We start from the raw sequence: 17402 nt of genomic DNA on the forward strand, positions 1-17402 counted from the left end.
GGGAGGTCAGGCGGGGTAGGGTTGACTGTCTTACGAAGGCACCACTGTGAGAAAGTTTTCCAGGTGTATTGGTAAATCCTAGTCATGGAAGGGCATCTGGCTTTCAGAATAGTCTTAACCACGTCCTCTGACAGACCAAGATCTATAAGCCTAGACCTTTCAACCTGCACGCAGTCAATTGAAACCAGCCTGGGTCCAGATGATTCAGCGGGCCTTGTTGAAGGAAATCCAGGTTACTGGTAGATGCCGTGGCATTTGAATGTATAACTCCATCAGGGCCGGGAACCATGGCCGGCGTGGCCAATTGGGTGCGATCAGAATTACTTCTGCCCTCTCCGACCTTATCTTCCTGATGACCTTCTGAAGTATGGGAAGCGGAGGGAAGGCACCACTGAGGCCCGGAGGCCACCTGCTCAGGAGAGCATCCACCTGTTCAGCTTTCGGATCGTAGAATCGGGAGAAGAACATCTCTACTTGTTGGTTCTGAGATGAAGCAAAAAGGTCTACAGCGGGTACTCCGGATCGTTTGGAAATGGCTTGGAATATTTGTGGATTCAACATCCATTCCCCTTCCTGGATGAATTGGTGACTGAGCCAATCGGCTTGGGTGTTCAGAATGCCCCAGACATGTTCCGCTCTCAGAGATAAAAGATGTTTCTCCGCCCACTCCATGATGGCCGCCTCCTGGTGTAGGCGCGAGGAGCGGGATCCCCCGTTTGTTTATGTGGGCCTTGGTGGCCACATTGTCCATGCGGATGAGTGTTTGTTCAGTAGAAGCTTGTGAAATTTGAGTAGTGCTAAATGAACCGCCTTAAGTTCAAGGAGGTTGATGTGGAGCAAAGCCTCTGACTGACTCCATACGCCCTGGGCGTAGTAGCCTGCTACCATGGCCCCCCATCCCTTGAGGCTGGTGTCTGTGAATACCTGAAGCAGTTGATCATGGATATAAGGTTGTCCGGCTGTCAGGTTGGAGGTGTCGGTCCACCAGGATAGGCTTTTCCTGGTTGCCTGGTTCAGGATAATGACTGTCTATTTTGTGAGTGATGAATAATTGACAGGAACGCAAGGCCGTCTGAAGAGGCCGGGAATGGAATCGGGTCCAAGGATTCAGGCCCAAGCAGGAGGTCGTAAGTCCCAGAAGGCTCAACAGTGCCATAAGGCGATGACGTGGTGCTCTTGCGGTGGATTTGGCCACTGCCGCAATCTTGCGTGCCTTGTCTGACGGAAGGTTTACTGAGTTGGTCGTGGAGTCTATGAACACTCCCAGATGTAAAATTTTCTGTGTTGGTATAAGCAGACTTTTGGCTTTGTTTATGAGGAAGCAGTGCGTTTCCAAGGCGTTGACAACCCGATTTGTGTGTTGGATAGCTAGATCGAAAGAGGGCGCACATATGAGGAGGTTGTCCAAATAGGGATGAATTTGAATCCCTTCCCTCCGTAGCATCGCCACAATGGCTACCATTACTTTGGAAAAAACTCAGGGGGCAGATGTCAGGCCAAAGGGCAATGCCCTGAATTGCAGGTGTAGATCCATGTAACAGAACCACAGAAAACACCGGTGGGACGGATGAATGGGTATGTGCATGTAAGCCTCTGTAAGATCTATGGAGGTCATGAATGTGGCTGGTTGCAGTGCTTCCACGATGGTTCTGAGGGTCTCCAGTTATTCCTTCCACAGTGGCCAAAGTGTTTGGTTTGTATGGAACGATTCAGGAACTTTAGATCTAGAACTTTAATCCAGTCCCCGTTCTTTTTTGGGACCGTGAAGAACACGGAATAAACTCCTTGGAGGTGTTCTAGAGAGGGCACTTCCTCTATTGCTCCTATTTGGAGCAGATGAGAGATGGCCTTCATAGATCTTTGATGCTTTACAGCGCTGCGGTAGCGTGGTGACAGGATCAGGCAATCTGGAGGTTTGCGCTGAAATTCTATTAAGTAACCTTGTTGAATCAGTTGCAGTACCCAGGCATCCGCCTGGGATTGGCGCCACTGTGGAAGGAAAAACTGTAACCTTCCCCCCACTACAGCTGTCCTGGCGTCACTGCTTATTTCCTTTGGGGAACTTGTCATGTTTGCCCCCCCCCCCCGAAGGACTGTGACTGAAAGGGTCGACTGAATCTATTGAAGCGTTGGAAGGAACCTCTTTGAGAGGACCACTGAGGACGTCTCTGCTCCTGTCTGAATCTCGATAAGGTATGGTAGGATCGATAGGACGGAGAATGTTGGCCATAACGAGAATCCTTTGAGACTTAAGGAAGGTTTGGTTCTTGTCCTTAATTTCGGAGAGCATCTTGTCCAAACGCTCTCCAAATAATTCCCCCCCTCCTTGTAAGGGTGTGCCATAAGTGTGGTCTTGGCTCTGTAGTCAGTTGACCTTGGCCTGATCCAAAGAGCCCTGCGGACAGCCGTATTAGAAGCTACTGCCCTGGATGCAAAAATCACAGCATCCAAGGATGCGTCTGCCATAAAGGAGGAAGCCTTTAACACTCGGGAAAGGCCCTCAGCTATTTTTTTTTATCTGCCGTGGGTAGAAGCTGTGTGAGTTTCTTAACCCAAGCATTAGATGCTCTAGCCATAAGGACTATTGAAGTGTTAGCTTGAATAGATAGAGCAGCCACCTCGTGGACTTTTCTTGAAAGGAACTCCATCTTCCTATCCAGTTGGTCCTTAACAAATCCTACTCTGTCTCCTGCAAAAAAGTCGGAGGACTGAAGAGCAGTAACTAGAGCATCCACAACAAGCAGCTCCAGCATCTCCATAGCGTAAGGAGCCATTTCATATAGCTTTTGGCGCTGCCAGAAAACTGTTTGTTATGTAGAGGCTTGTCCCGTTCTGACCTAATTACTTTCTCAAAGGATTCTGGCAGTGGGACCTTAACTGACTGGGCATCACATTGTGGAAAATATTCCTTAGATACCTTATGCCTGGATTTGGGTTTGGACTCCTCAGAGACCTCAGCCTCCTCTGATAAATCTAAGGCAAATAAGGCCTTGGCCAAAAGGGCTTGAAAATCAGGACAGAACAGCCGGGGCTGCTATTCCTGCATAACTGGGAGCTCTTCATTAGATACAGACTCTCCCTCCTCCTTATCATCAGCTCCTGAGGCCATGTCTACAGAAGAGCAGTCATCCCTATTGGGCTGCTCTTGGAAGTCTTGCACAGATTTCATAGCCACTTTAGTTGGCCATTGTCTGGATGTGCCTGCCATATTACCCTCAGGTTCCTCCCGGGGAGGGTCTGATACAGCTGAATAAACTGGGGAAGCTGCCAGATACCCCTGTATATTAGGCTGGCAAAATCCTTGTGTTGGACAAGCCTGTTGAAAAGGGAGAATGAGAGCCTGAAGCCTCTGAAAGTGCCTCTCTAAGAAGCTATCAAGCATTGAATGCACTTGCTCAAAGGTAGGGTGTTTGGGGGGGGGAACCTTCATCCGAAGGGGATGGTACATTACCCTCCATTATCTTCTGTGCATCCACATCCATTGGCGCGACAGAGTATCTGGCGGGGACCATGTAGGTCAAAGCGGAACTCTGGATAAGATGGCGCTTGTTACTGCCTGCTTTTTTCCAGCCACTTGTCTTCGTCTTTTTGGTGGCTTTTTTATTCGGCTTAGAAGGCAGAAAAGCCTTGCCGGGCTCCCTTTCCGATAGCCCGCCAGAGCGGCTAGCAGCAGAGGCCAATTTTAGTGCCAAATCCTGGTCTGCATCGGAAAGGAGCTCGATCTCCTCCAATGCAATCTTTGCGGCAGACATGTTGTGTCTCGCGCCTATCCCGCGGCTCCTCTAATCTTCCCGCAGCTCAGCTGTTAGTCGGGAAGGAGCCTGGGCAATTCTATTCCACACTCACTCAAACAAACAGAAGGAGGGGAGGAAGGGAAAACGATTTCAGAATGAAGAAAAGGGAAAAAACAAATCCTTAGACTACTTTCACTTTCTGTCCTAGTTCCAGCTATGGCTGGACGTGCTCCCCCAGCGAAGGTAGAAGAACTGGAAGTGAAGGCGTTCCTCACCAGGAGACAGGAAGTTGTTTAGTTAGTCCTGCCTCCCCCTAGCAATGGAGCGAAAAACACTCAAGATTCAAGATGCCCTTCCTTCAGAGCGGGAAAGGACACATGTGGAGCTCTAAGATCAAGGCTGCAGCAGCCAAATTGTTATACAGAATCCTTTTATTTCCCGGAAGCTTATCAGAGTTCCTCAAGAAGTTCAGTGAAAGTGGACAATTCCATGAAAGTCAGCTTGCCTAACCTGTGGTCATCTTTGCCTACTGCACACAGCCAAAGGAAAGTTTTAGATGTGTTCTAGGGTACCTTCTCTGTTCATGCAGGGTAACTTGAGTGGCTCAATAGGCCTGGTCATTACAACAAATCAAACAGCTGTACATCCCAGCACATGCTAAGAGACTTCACATAAGGATTCCATAGCAAATAATTAGATATTAAAGTGCCTCCTGAATGCAAATTTCTGAGCTCTATCACATTTGCTTGCTTAGAGAAAGCTTCTAGCACTCTAAAGCTTCCAAGATTATTAAACTGATGAGGGCAATTCCTCCTCAAGCAGAAGTCCCTGACCACAAAGGTTCTACTGAGCTTTGGGCTTGTGCCAACCAGGTCAAATTACTTTAATTAAAAAATGGGTTATGCCTAACAATCATAAGTCATTCAAATAAAAAAAATGAAAGCTGTTTTTGTATTTGCCAAGAGAATGAAGCCTTTAAAAAATTCCTTTGTAAACCCACAGTAAAATATAGCATTTTTGTGGTTTATTCAGCAGTTCTGATCAACTGAATTTATATCTCAGAAACACAGTTTTAGAACTCATGAAAAATTAAAGCAGCTGGATTTCACATGCTTCATGGAACATCCCAATTTTAAGATTATTTGGCTAATAGTGCAAGTATCAGTTCTAGCAGGAACTTCCAATAAATGGACTGCCTCCCAAATCTCTACCCGTCACAAACTACACACACAATTCACAGCATTTTAGGGCATTATTTACAGATCTTACATGCATTACATCACAATCTGGCTATGTGCACTTTGAGTTCATGAGTCTTTTGGACTAGAGGTTTCCAGCCTCAGTATTTCTGATCTTAGAATGGATGAACTGATTTCCAGAATGTGTTCCAAATACTTAATTTCCTAATAACATGCTTCATACACATGCATTACCTATTAGTAGACACATACACTAGAGTGCTCCCCATGTGCCCTTTTACTTCTTGCTTTGTACTAATGGTAGAAAGAAATCTTGATTGTGATAGATTTACTTGTAATGGCCTGTTATACCATATATGGATGTATTTGCTTGGTGTGATAGAAAAGCTGGACACCCTTTTTTGTTTTTTCTTGGCCGTCAAGTCACAGCTGACTTATGGAAACCCTGTAGAGCAGGGATGGAGAACGTCTGGCCCGGGGGCCGTATGCGGACATTTTCAATGGTCCTCGGGAGCTCCAGGGCCCAGCTGCGGAGGCACAGCACAGCACGGCCCTCCCCGAGGGTGTTCTTGGGGCCACGGCGCCCTTTGGATCTCTTCTCGTCGGCTGTTGGTCGGCGAGAGGAGGGGGGGAGGGACACTTCCTCCAAGGCTGCCCCCTACAGTCGCAGCATGCAGAAATGCCGTGGCACACTGTAAGCCCCTCTCGCCGCCTGTCAAGCGGCGAGGGGGGGCAGGGAGAGGCTGGTGGCTCCCAGCGGCGGAACATGCGCGCGGGAGCTGATCGGGCTTGGCCTTTTATGGACTGGGGGGTGGGAGGAGGCTGGGGCCCGGTTGCGTGGGGCCCGGTTGCGTCACTCTTTCTCCTTTCTTTTTCTTTGTCTGTCTCCTTCCGTCCTTCCCCCCCCCTCCATTTCTCTGTTTTCCTTCCTTCCTTCCTCCCTTCCCTGAGGATCGGCTGCGGTCTGCGCCCCCCAGTGCCTCGTTTGCTCAGGGCCCACCGCTGGCTGCCCTCTTGCCTGGGAGGGGGAAGTGGAGGTGCCCTCCAGGCCTTCTCTGCGTGGCCTCCCCTGTGGTTGCCAACCTCCAGGTGCTGGCTGGAGACCTGGCAACCTTAGCCTCTCCCCCCCCGCACCGGGAGATCTACACCTGGTTATGGCCCCCAAATGATGTTATAAATGAGCAAATGGCCCTTGGCGGGAAAAAGGTTCCCCACCCCTGCTGTAGAGTTTTCAGGACAATAGATTTTCAGAGGTGGCTTGCCATCACCTGCCTCAGCGTGGCAACCCTGGACTTTTCTGCAGGTTTTCCATCCAAATACTAACCAGGGCAAACCCTGCTTAGCTTCCAAGATCTGATGAGATCAGGCTACCAAGTCAGGGCAGCTGTGCACCTTAAAGGAATAGATATGTTTGTTGGCTCAGACCTTTCACTCCACAGATCTGCCCCTACACATACAGGGTTGGCTCCAATTAGGTTTCCCACTGGTGAAGAAGAGGGGAGAGGGTTCTTTGAGCACCCAAAAGGCTATTCTGGAGATTATGGTATCTGCCTTGGCAAAAGCCCCGTGGGACTCAACTTGTAGGAAGAAAGGTCGCTGAGAAAAAAGCTGGCTAGCTCCAGCCCATAGTCTTCACCCCTTAACCCCACTGACCCTGTTCCTGGGTGAGTGGCCTCCCCTTGCCAGATTTATGTCTTTCCAAGAGTTTGCCACCCTAACTGTGATACAATGCAAGTTAAATTAGATCCTGGGGTGGGGATGACTATGTACTCAAAGTTGTCATTATGGGGAAAACATTTCATCGTGCATTGTGAGTGCAATATCGAGTTTGGCCCTCAGCCTTTTGAATACACTGCCCCTCCCTCACACTCTCACAACTGAGCACTCCTCATCACTAATTTGATGTGCAAGCAGCGGCAACAGCCAGCCCTATCACCAAACCTCCTGTGCACCCCACCAACAGGGCATGCCTGCGGGGAGGGGGAGAGGGGATTTCAGAACATCCGCATCATGTTTTTAAGTGCTTACAGTAAGTTGCCTGGGCACCAAGCCTTTTCCTAGTAGTTGACCAGAATTCCTTCATAGCTCAGCTAGAACATTTGGGCAGCACTTTACAGCAAATTAATCTATAGACCCCTCTACGTCTGTTCAAAGTAGCAATGGATCAATTTCTTGCAGAACTGCTACAGCCTTCCTTTTCATTTGGAAATATTGATTACTATTCTCAAATATTCTGTATACATATGCATCTAGCAGCAGTAGCTACTTAATCAAAGTCTTCTCCATTACTCAATGATTTTAGTTTCTTGGCAAGGGCCAAATAGCCTGAGTAGATGCACAACTACAAAATGAAAACATTCCAGCAGCAACTTTCACTGTCTGCAGGAACTAGCAGATGCCCATCTGTTTAATTTTTAATTGTGTGAAGTTGCTTTTTTCTTAGCAAAGTACAGCCATGTTCGTGGCTATTGCACTACCCTGCCAGAAGTGACTCTGATTACATTTTGCTTGCCAGACATGTATGCATGTTGCTATGAAGAATTCATAATTAAGTAGAAGCCAATCCTTGAATAAGGGAAAACTCCTACTAAGGACCCAATAGGAAAAATAAGTGAGAATTTCAGAACCACTGATTTCTATTAGAAAAGGAGTACAGCAGATGCTTAGCTAGTCAATTTAAATCAATGGCACCAAGGAGAATTAAACAAATGCCTAACTCTTATTTCCAACAGAAATTGTAGGTGGCATTAAGTCTGCTTTGTCTCTTTAGGAGATGAGAATCAATACCACGCAACCAACACATTCACAGTCTACACGTGCATTTTTAAATGTCTTGCAGATCAGCCCCAACGAAACTGAGTTACCTGAATGCACCCATGGAGTCGGTGTGGTCTAGTGGTCAGAGGATTGCAGACATGGGTTCAGATCTCTCAGTCAGTCAAGAGGTTCAGTGAGGTACTTTGGACCAGCTGCTCCGTTTCGGTCTAACTTTCCTCACAGGTTATGTGAAGATAAGAGGGGGCTTGTGAGAATAAAAGGGAATGTAAACCACCATGAGTTCCTTGGATGAAGGATGGGATGAAAATCAATTGCATAAAAAATTCTTGCACAACAGGGTAAGCCAATCTAATCACTCTGTTAGTAACAGCGTCATCATTAGTGTACTAAACTAACAAGGGTGATTTTATGGGTTTGCTAACCTTAATTTAGGAACAGCATCAACAATCCATTTTGGATATGCAACAAGATGCAATTCAGCAAGGATGAGTGCAGAGTTCTACATCTGGGTAACAAAAATGGGAAGCACCCATTCTGGATGGGGGATAGACTTCTGGGTAGCAGTGTGTGTAAACAAGATGTGGTATGTGTGGACTGTAAGCTAAATATGGGCAGACTGTGTGATACAGAGGCAAAAGAGGCTAATGTGGACTTGGGGTCTCTATCAACAGAGGCATAACATCCAAATCAAAAGATGTTATAGTTCCACTATACACAGCATTGGTCAGGCCGCACCTGGAGTACTGTGTGCAGTTCTGGAGGCCTCACTTCAACAAGGATGTGGACAAAATGGAGCAGGTGCAGAGGAGAGCGACAAGGATGATCAGGGGCCCGGAGACTAAGCCCTAGGAGGAAAGGGAGTGTTCAGTCTGGAAAAGAGGAAGCTGAGGGGGGACATGATTGCTCTCTTCAAGTATCTGAAAGGTTGTCACTTAGAAGAGGGCAAAAAGCTGTACATGTTGGTAGCAGACGATAGGACTCACAATAATGAGTTTAAATTACATGCGGAAAGGTACCAGCTGGATATTAGGGGCAAAAATTTTACAATAAGACTAGTTCAGCAGTGGAATAGGCGGCCTAGGGAGGTGGTGAGCTCCCCTTCACTGGCAGTCTTCAAGCAGCGGCTGGACAAACACTTGTCAGGGATGCTTTAGGCCAAGGGTCCCCAACATGGTGCCTATGGGTGTTCCCATGGCACCCGCCAACACCTTTCCTTGCACCTACTAAATATTTTTACGAAGCAGGCGGGGCCAGGTAGGGCTTTTGCCCAAAAAGGCTTCCCACTGAGTATTGGAGATTTGATTGGCTGTGCAGATTTTTTAAAATGTTGCTTTGACAGCAGCTCCCACCACGGCACAAGGATCGATATTGTGTTACTGAAGTTAATAAGTGGCAATCTTTTTGGGGCTGGCTCTGTCTCCTGTGGCAGCCATTTTGTTGCTGAGCCCACCATGTGTGTGTTAAGTGCCGTCAAGTCGCTTCCGACTCATGGTGACCCTATGAATGAAAGTCCTCCAAAATGTCCTATCTTTGACAGCCTTACTCAGATCTTGCAAACTGAAGGCTGTGGCTTCCTTTACTGAGTCCATCCATCTCTTGTTGGGTCTTCCTCTTTTCCTGCTGCCCTCAACTTTTCCTAGCATGACTGTCTTTTCCAGTGACTCTTGTCTCATGATGTGACTAAAATACGATAGCCTCAGTTCAGTCATTTTAGCTTCTAGAGTCAGTTCAGGCTTGATTTGATCTATAACCCACTGATTTGTTTTTTTGGCAGTCCACGGAATCCGTCACACTCTCCTCCAACAGCACATTTCAAAGGAATCTATTTTCTTCCTATCAGCTTTCTTCACTGTCCAGCTTTCACACCCATACATAGTAATAGGAAATACGATGGAATGAATGAATCTAGTCTTGGTGGCCAGTGACACATCCTTACACTTCAAAATCTTTTCTAGCTCCTTCATGGCTGCCCTTCCCAGTCTCAATCTCCTTCTGATTTCTTGGCTGCAGTCTCCCTTTTGGTTGATGGTGAAGCCAAGGTATAGAAAGTCTTGAACAATTTCAATTTCCTCACTGAGCCCACCATGCTTTGTCAGAATTCCAAATGTGCCTGGCTGTAGGCTCAAAAAAGTTGGGGACCCCTGATTCAGGCTGATCCTGCATTCAGTAGGGGCTGGACTAGATGGCCTATACGTCCCCTTTCAACTCTATTATATCTTAAAAATACTAAGATAAGCCACTTACATTATTATCTTTTTAAAATATGTAATGTACACAGATGACAAGCTTGCCTTTTAAGGCCAATTCACACGCTGGAAAGTCCACATGACTCCCACATGGCCTTTCTATAAGCATCTTCTGGGAGTTCCTAGCTGGGAATAATTTCTGGGCCCAGATACAATTTGAAGTGTGACCACAGCATATGAGGTTTCAGCTTTCACTCCTTTTCCCAGCCTGAAATGACCCATAAGAGCAGCTATTTGTGCTGTTGAGGAAACTTACATATTACCAGCAGTACATGTAAGTTTCTCTAGTGGGCAAACTGAGGCTCCCTGGGGGCATGTCTGGGGTGGGGGATGGGGCTTAAGTGCCTTCTCTTTGTGCACCAGGTTCAAAGCTGAATTGAGCCCATCTGCACCTGGGAGCTGTGTGCCCAGCATGGAATTCCAGGTGCACATAACATGTAGTTAGGCTCATAGATGTTCATTCCTGGGAGGGAGGGAGGGAGGGAGGGAGGGAGGGGAGGGAGGGAAAGGGGGTTACCTCTCCTTGGGGGTTACCGCATTATGTATTCCCAGCAATGTATTAAGAGTTTGAAAACATTATAAAAAATACTGTTCACACTTTCTATGTATTCCCAGTGATGTATTAAGAGTTTGAAAATGTTATAAAAAATACTGTTCGCACTTTGTTTGGCTCCTTTAGCTGTGAAGATGTCTTCCAACCATTTTTTAGCCATGGTATCCAAAAACCCTTTTAAAGCGATGTTTTTTATAACATTTTCAAACTCTTTATACATCCCTGGGAATGCATAATGCGGTAAACCCCTTGTTGCAAGTGAGAGTTGGGGTGCATTCCCTCCCACTCCACTTAACTAAACTCATTCTCGCTTTGTTTCAAGCTTGTTTGCTGTTGCTTGGCGTACAGTATCACTGTTAGTCATTCTGAAATCTTCCACCTGCCAGCAACACAATTACATTTCCCAGAGAACACTGTCTGTACAGGGACTTTTCCTTTATAAAATCTGCATAATGTGATATTTTTAAGCAGGTGAGGGGCGGGGAACCCAGCATAAAACTGCTGAGTGCTCCATTCAGATGCACATCGAAGGCCTCATTAGAGATGGATTTTTACCTTTTGGTCTCCTGCTGCTCTCTTCTACCCCCCCCCCTTTGATGGCTTATGCCCCTTATTACTACAAAAAAATGACAAACACCCTCACGCACACACTTGGCCACATCACATGAAACTAATTTGAAGCCTTACTAAAGGAGGAGTCTTCCGGGTAAGATCTTAAGGGGTTTTTTGCTCTTGTTACTGACATGTATGAAATCTTGTGTACATGTGAAAACAACTCTGTTCAATTTAAAATGTGTTATATTGATGGAACTGATAAAAAATTGCAGTAGTGAAAGAATGATAATTATGGGGCAAGCAGTTGCAATTAAATACCTTTCAATGAATTCTCAAAAGTTTAAAGAGTCTGGGATGATGCAGGAATGAACAAGGGAAAACAGGAGTGTCAGCCCTGTAGGCCTAAGGCAATTAAACAGAGCCCATCTTGTGACTTAAGATGAAACAGCGGCTCCACCCTAGTCTTTGAAATCAGCCCAGGTAGAATTTGCCTTTAAGCTGCTGCTACTTAAATTATTCAGCTCTGGCTGAACATTTGACATTTGATTGCTCCCTGCAAGTCTGCTCCCCACTTTGACACCACTCAGCAGAACTGTACTGCCTGGAGTTAGGAAGCCAGTGGGTCTTGTATTAGTTTAGGAGAAGAGTTGGTTTTTTATATGCCAACTTTCTCTACCACTTAAGGCAGAATCAAACTTGCTTACAGTCACCTTCCCTTCCCCTCCCCACAATAGACACCCTGTGAAGTAGGTGGGGCTGAGAGTGTGACTAACCCAAGGTCACCCAGCTGGCTTCACGTGTAGGAATGGGGAAACAAATCCAGTTCACCAGATTAGCCTCTGCCACTCATGTGGAGGAATGGGGAATCAAACGCGGTTCTCCATATTAGAGTCCTCCAACCACCACTCTTAACCACTACACCATGCTGGTTTATTTGATTTTTACCCCATGCTTTCCCAACCAAAGTTATATCCATACAAGCTTCATCTACATTTGCTGTCCCATTACAGAAAAGGCAATACGGCTACAAAACAGTGAGAACACATTCTCTAAAAGAATATCAGTGGCTCATTTGAATGACTTAACAGATGTTCCTAGCCATTCCCATTCTCACCAAAAATAGGCAAGCTAAATGAAGTGGCTGGCAAGTTCTTCTTTCTGAATGCATAATTCCAGTTTGCTGCAAAGCAGTGTATGTGTCCTTCCCATATTGCCACTGCCCTCTTGCAGGGAGGAAACTGATAGAATTTCTATAGACAAAATGAAACGAGCTTTTAAAGAAACAATCTAAAAAGTTAAATAAGCATACCTCAATCATGTTTGTGCATTTATGAAATGCAAGAAATTCAAACATGTTAACCACCAACTGCCTGGCCACCTGTGGCAAGAATTCCTTCCAGGTGATCAAGCAGGAAAGTTTCTATAAACTCAGGACAAAGTTGGGTTTCCCCCTCCCCCCTCCATTTTTAGGAGACAGGCAGAGTAGTAACTTCTCCTGTTTTACCTGCAGGGCTCAAATTAAAAGGGCAATTTTCGAAGCTATGGTTGAAAACATCTGTAACTATGTGAACTACAAAAGTAATTGTCCCACTTTGGCATCCTGGCAGGATTAAAAACTCACTACCCATTACAAACAAGAGTTACTCCTTTAAACTGGATACTAGTTATAAAGTTGGTTCCTGAAGCAGAACTTCATTCTTCTCCCATTTCACAATGTGCTTTCTTTTCCTGAACTCCGATGTGTTTTCTTTGAAGATAACGTTGCATGCGCTTCCAACACCCTGCTCCACTCACCTGAGCTCCTATGAACATAAGAGCAGCCCTGGCAGAGCAAGGCAACAGTATGAGACCAGTATTTTGCTTCCAACAGTAGACAACCAAATGCTCGCAGGAAATAAAGATGCAGAGCTTAAAGCAAGCAGCTTTGCTACTAAAATTTCTTCTTTACACACTCCTGGCTAGGTTCTCCTTCTGATTTGCAGCCTCCTACAATCAACTTGACTCATCCTTCTGATATTTTCTTTCAGTGTGTTGGCTGCAGCATTTCACAGCATGAAGTGATATTGGAAGCCAAATAAAGGTGAAAATTAAGTAGAGATCTCAAGGAACTAACTGCTTGTACAGAGGAGTCCAAAACAAAATGCTTAAATGCAAACAAAGGAAGTACAATACCACCATGTGAGAAAACCCATAAGATTACAAACAGTCCCAGGATTTTTCAAGCCCCAGGACTATTCCCTTACATTTAAGAAATGTCAAGAACTTCAAGAAACTGAAGCCCTTAAAAATCAGGATTTTTTTTTTCACACCGGCAGAACACTGCAGCAAGTCACTTAACTTTGTGAATACTGGCAGCATTCCACAAGTTTTGCTTATGTGAAGCAGAAAAAAATATCTTGAGGAAAACAAGAGAAGCCAGTGACGTCTGAAACTTGTAAAATATAAATATGGTAGAACAGCAATGCTCCAACATCCTTTCAAACACAGCTGCTGAAACTGCTCCATACTGAAGGATGCTCAGACAAGTTTTACAATTTCTTAAAATACGAAGTTAACAAGAATGCTAATAAAAAGAGAGAGGAAAAGGGGATGAGATTCTAGCTGACAAAGTTATTTCCATCTAAGGAACAAGCAAAGATATCCAAAAGGGCTAGGCCAAGCAAGGTTGCTCAAACAAGAGAGTTTAGCTACATTTCTTCTGAACAGGCAATAAAACCACACAAAGAACTGGGGGAGGGGAGAAACTTTGCAACTCTGTCCTTCCACATAACTGGAAAGCAGAAACAAATGGGGGCAAATGAGTAGCCCTTCTTTTCCAAATGCAAATTAGGGGAGGGGCAAAAAAATGGATTCCTTCTGTGTGTCTTGACAGACTGTGGAACATCCAGTACTGCTGTATTGTTATAGGGTGGGAGGAGGACCAAGAAGAACAATGCTGTAGTTTAAGTGTGCCAGCCCTAAACAGGTCGAAGTCATATAATGGGTCAAATTGGGTCATCACAGCAATCATCCTTTGCCACAGGCAATTGACCCTCTCCCTCATCTTATAAGTTGTGAACCCCTAGTTAAATGCTCTCAACTATTCTGAGGATTTAAGAACTGAGAACACAATAACAAAGCTGCAAACATCCAAGCGTGGTTCTAATATTTACTTGTAGTGATAAATTTAGGAGAAGAGCTGGTTTTAATACCCTGCCACAAGGAGTCTCAAAGCAGCTTACAATCACCTTCCCTTCCTCTCCCCACAACAGATACCTTGTAAGAGAGTTCTGAGAGAACTGTGATTAGGCCAAAGTCACCCAGTAGGCTTCATGTGGAGGAGTGGGGAAACCAACCTAGTTCACCAGATTAGAGTCACCGCTCTTAACCACTATACCATGCTGGCTCTTAATTTAGTCTCCCCTGGCTATTCCTGAGGGAAGGGGCAGACTCCCAGATGAAATCTGAAGTTTCGGATAATTTGTAATAAGACAAGAACACTAGCCTTGATTTTTAACAGCTTTATACACTTCGTGTTGTTCTGTAGGCTAACAATCCTAAACGTTTCATGTCATTTAGTTAAGAAAATGTTTAACCAGCAAAATAAAATTTTAACACATCACAAAGAGCAGTGACTTTTTAATAAAAAGTAAACGAGAGTTATACTACTTGAGGCAAGGCAGTTCTGCACAGAGTTGACAGAATTCCTTTCCACCAAAGTTTCACAACCAGTTTCAAGTGGGAACTGGCAGAACTGGGGATGCCCAGACCTGGCAGACTCAGATGCCTCCACTGCCACACAGCCTTCCCTTATAAGCCAATTAGTTTGTGCAGGTTTTAGCATACTATCAATCTAACGTACTAGTTTTAAGAGACTGCAAAGTTCATGGGCACGTTATTCATAATTCATGAAGTGGTAGAACGTACCCTTGCTCACTTCTAGTAGCTTTTCCCCCTGGGATACCGTACCAGCAGATATCTCCTTGATCATATTTACGTGGAACAAAATAGGGGAGGAAAGGTTCTTAAATAGAACTTGGAAAATCCTGCACACTTTCCTTTTATTTTACCTCTTTGATATTCCAGTTGAAGGAAGCCTTGTTCAGAAGACTGGATACCACGAACCCCCAACAAAAGGAGCTAGTGTAGAACATTTAAGAGATAAGGCACATCTGAAAAGTGTATAGGATGTTTGAGCCTCAGATTAGTATAATATGAGCAGAGATTTAGAATATAAGTGCAAACTCTACAAGAGGAACATTTCCTATCCTAGACCAAGCAGAAGCTCCCTTTCACATTGAGATCAATTCCCTGCAACTGAAGACCAAAATAGACATCCAGGGAAAACCCGAGATCTCCACTGAGCTTCTCAGAGGAGCAAGTGCCGTCAAGTCGCTTCTGACTCATGGCAGCCCTATGAATCAATGTCCTCCAAAATGTCCTATCATTCGTAGACAACGGCAATGCCACTACAGCTAACCCTGGTTAGTACTGCACAGAAGAAGGCAATGGTAAACCATTTCTGACCAACCCTTGAAAATCCTATGATGAGACAGAGGAGAATAAGCAATGTGAAAGACCTCTCTATTGCCTTCATTTTTTGCCCCATTTCTTCATCATTAAACATTTTCAAAGCAAGATCAGCAAGGTCTTCATCACTTTCTGCTTCAAACAATTGTCATATTGATCATATTACCAGTTGGTTTTTGAGGGCTTTCATGGAAGTAGTAAAGTGGAGAGTGTTTCATGTAACAGCTTTAATTATATAAAGGAATGCAGTAGGTAGATTAAAAAAACACTTTATTAACTATAGCTGTTTAATTTGACGTCTCTCATTTTTAAGGTCACATTACCAGTAAGAATTAAATACGGCTTTCACTCTCCATTATGTAAAATTTAAAATCAAGGATCCAGAGGTGTTCTAAAACAACTACACACAGGGCCACAAAGAAAGTCCCTGCCTTTCTAGGAGAAGCTGCAAACAACTATTAAAATACAACTGAGCCATGTGGGAGGCGTTTTCTAAGGGCCGCATCCCTCATCTGTCCAATGCAGAGTTCTTTCTGAATCTATTCAGTAGCAAGTGTGGAGGTGCAATCTAAGGCCGGAGCAGTACAGGAAAATTCTCAAGTCTGCAATTAGCCCAGAAAAAACACCCTGATTGTTGTAGGGGGGGAGGCACAAGTTTTACATGTTACAAGCATTTAGTTCAGTCACTATGTGAATGCTTTCTGGCAGTAGGGCTAGAGAGACCTCTGCCTCATACTCTGGAGAGCCACTAAAAGTCACAATTTATAGTTCTAGGTAGGGCGGATCAACAACACGACTCAAAAGATCAATATCCAAGCAAAAGAAAGTAAAAGCAAATCCAAAATACAACACATAACTTAGATTGCTCTTCAGCATAAATTTCATCATGCAGCAATCAGTTGGCAACCCTGGAATTTCCCATTGGCAGCACATTCCTAAAATTATTTCCAGCAAGGAACAGGCAGTTTGGACTTCCCAGTGGATTGATCATAGAATTGGAAGGGACCACCAGGGCCATCAAGTCCAATCCCCTGCACAATGCAGGAAATTCACAACTACCTCCTCCCACCACACCCCTAGTGACCAGATGATGGCCAAGATGCCCTCCCTCTCATCATCTGCCTAAGGTCACAGAATCAGCATTGCTGACAGATGGCCATCTAACCTCTTCTTAAAAACCTCCAGGGAAGGAGAGATTACCACCTCCCAAGGAAGCCTGTTCCACTGAGGAACCACTCTGACAGTTAGAAAATTCTTCCTAATGTCTAGACAGAAACTCTTTTGATTTAATTTCAACCCGTTGGTTCTGGTCCGACCTTCTTGAGCAACAGAAAACAACTCGGCACCCTCCTCTATATGACAGCTCTTCAAGTACTTGAACATGGTTATCATATCCCCTCTCAGTCTTCTCCTCTTCAGGCTAAACATACCCAGCTCCTTCAACCTTTCCTCATAGGACTTGGTCTCCAGACCCCTCACCATCTTTGTTGCCCTTCTCTGGACACATTCCAGCTTGTCCACATCTTTCTTAAATTGTGGTGCCCAAAACTAAACACAGTACTCTAGTTGAGGTCTAACCAGAGCAGAGTAAAGCGATACCATCACTTCGCGTGATCTGGACACTATACTTCTGTTGATACAGCCCAAGACTGCATTTGCCTTTTTAGTTACAGCATCACACTGCTGACTCATGTTCAGTGTTTGGTCTACTAAGACCCCAAGATCCTTTTCACACACACTACTGCTCAAACAAGTCTCCCCCATCCTATAATTATGCATTTGATTTTTCCTACCTAAATGCAGAACTTTATATTTGTCTTTGTGGAAG

This window comes from Euleptes europaea, chromosome 6 (genome assembly GCF_029931775.1).
Source record: "Euleptes europaea isolate rEulEur1 chromosome 6, rEulEur1.hap1, whole genome shotgun sequence".
Lineage (NCBI taxonomy): Eukaryota > Metazoa > Chordata > Lepidosauria > Squamata > Sphaerodactylidae > Euleptes > Euleptes europaea.